Below are 2,500 nucleotides of genomic sequence, written 5' to 3' on the forward strand. Positions count from 1 at the left end.
CTGGTGCGGGCGGTTGCCTCGACCACCATCGGCACACGCTGGGCCCTGGTGCGGCAGCTTGCCTCGAGCACCATCGGCACACGCTCGGCCCTGGTGCGGTCGGTTGCCTCGAGCACCATCGGCACACGCTGGGCCCTGGTGCGGCACGTTGCCTCGACCACCATCGGCAGCCTCGACCACCATCGGCACACGCTGGGCCCTGGTGCGGGCGCTTGCCTCGACCACCATCGGCACACGCTGGGCCCTGGTGCGGGCGCTTGCCTCGACCACCATCGGCACACGCTGGGCCCTGGTGCGGCAGGTTGCCTCGACCACCATCGGCACACGCTGGGCCCTGGTGCGGCAGGTTGCCTCGACCACCATCGGCACACGCTGGGCCCTGGTGCGGGCGGTTGCCTCGACCACCATCGGCACACGCTGGGCCCTGGTGCGGGCGCTTGCCTCGACCACCATCGGCACACGCTGGGCCCTGGTGCGGGCGCTTGCCTCGACCACCATCGGCACACGCTGGGCCCTGGTGCGGCAGGTTGCCTCGAGCACCATCGGCACACGCTGGGCCCTGGTGCGGCAGGTTGCCTCGAGCACCATCGGCACACGCTGGGCCCTGGTGCGGGCGCTTGCCTCGAGCACCATCGGCACACGCTCGGCCCTGGTGCGGTCGGTTGCCTCGAGCACCATCGGCACACGCTGGGCCCTGGTGCGGCAGGTTGCCTCGACCACCATCGGCACACGCTGGGCCCTGGTGCGGGCGCTTGCCTCGACCACCATCGGCACACACTCGGCCCTGGTGCGGTCGGTTGCCTCGAGCACCATCGGCACACGCTGGGCCCTGGTGCGGCAGGTTGCCTCGAGCACCATCGGCACACGCTGGGCCCTGGTGCGGGCGCTTGCCTCGACCACCATCGGCACACGCTGGGCCCTGGTGCGGGCGCTTGCCTCGACCACCATCGGCACACGCTGGGCCCTGGTGCGGGCGCTTGCCTCGAGCACCATCGGCAGACGCTGGGCCCTGGTGCGGCAGGTTGCCTCGAGCACCATCGGCAGACGCTGGGCCCTGGTGCGGCAGGTTGCCTCGAGCACCATCGGCACACGCTGGGCCCTGGTGCGGTCGGTTGCCTCGAGCACCATCGGCACACGCTGGGCGCTGGTGCGGGAACTTGCCTCGACCACCATCGGCACACGCTGGGCCCTGGTGCGGCAGGTTACCTCGATCACCATCGGCACACGCTGGGCCCTGGTGCGACAGGTTGCCTCGAGCACCATCGGCACACTATCGGCCCTGGTGCGGGCGGTTGCCTCGACCACCATCGGCACACGCTGGGCCCTGGTGCGGGCGCTTACCTCGAGCACCATCGGCACACGCTGGGCCCTGGTGCGGGCGGTTGCCTCGAGCACCATCGGCACACGCTGGGCCCTGGTGGGTTTAGGCACATCTTCAAATTTCTGCCGTGCCAATGCCATTTTTATGGCTTGTAAATTCATACAATGGTCCCCTAAGCCTTCACGTGAAGTTTCGTTGGAAGATGACTCGTTTTCTATTTTTCACGATTTTCAAAACTTTTTGCGGTTCGGGAATTTTTAAAATTTTTTTATAAGGATTTTTGGCCCCAAATTTTGTAGGCATGATCCTTCTATTTTTGTTGGCATGCACAAAAAAATTCAGCTAAAAACTCGAAGTAGAGAAGATTTTGTGACCGTTTGAAAAAAGTGTCCCCATTTCAGACACTTTAACGGCTACTGGTAGCAAACCTGTAAAATCTCAAATGCTCTTTAAGGGGGTGTGAATTCTCAGAGGTTTGATGAGGGATAGGGGGCCAACACAAGGCCAAGTACCAGCACCCATCGCACATCATGTGCGCACACCCCCCCGGCCCCCCTCCCAATCGCCGGAACCCCAATGCCGCCGGTCAGGTTCTCCGGCGGTACTCCGGCGATGCTCCGGCGATGCTCCGGCGATGCTGTCCCGAGTGAAAAAAATGCGGCACCAGCACATGCTGGAGCCAAGCATGGGCACCGTGGCTCAAAATCGAACTTCGGCCAAGGCCTCGACCATCAATGGCACATGATGACGCATGGTGATGGCACATGCATCGACCATCATCGGCATAGGCTGCCCTTCGGTACGGGCACTTGCCTCGACCGCCATCGGCACAAGCTGGGCCCTGGTGTGGGTTGTTGCCTCGATCACAATCGGCACATGCTGAGCCTTGGTGCGGGCGGTTGCCTCGAGCACCATCGGGAGACCCTGGGCCCTGGTGCGGCCGGTTGCCCCGATAACCATCGGCACACGCTGGGCCCTGGGGCGGGCGCTTGCCCCCAGCACCATCGGCACACGCTAGGCCCTGGTGCGGGCGCTTGCCCCCAGCACCATCGGCACACGCTGGGCCCTGGTACGGGCGGTTGCCCCGAACACCATCGACACAAGCCGGCCCTTGGTGCGGGCTCCTGGCTCGACCACCATCGGCACACGCTGGGCCCTGGTGCGGGCGGTTGCCTCGAA

The sequence above is a fragment of the Durio zibethinus genome, unplaced genomic scaffold (assembly GCF_047325235.1).
Source record: "Durio zibethinus cultivar Kanyao isolate XHJ-2024 unplaced genomic scaffold, ASM4732523v1 HiC_scaffold_3, whole genome shotgun sequence".
Lineage (NCBI taxonomy): Eukaryota > Viridiplantae > Streptophyta > Magnoliopsida > Malvales > Malvaceae > Durio > Durio zibethinus.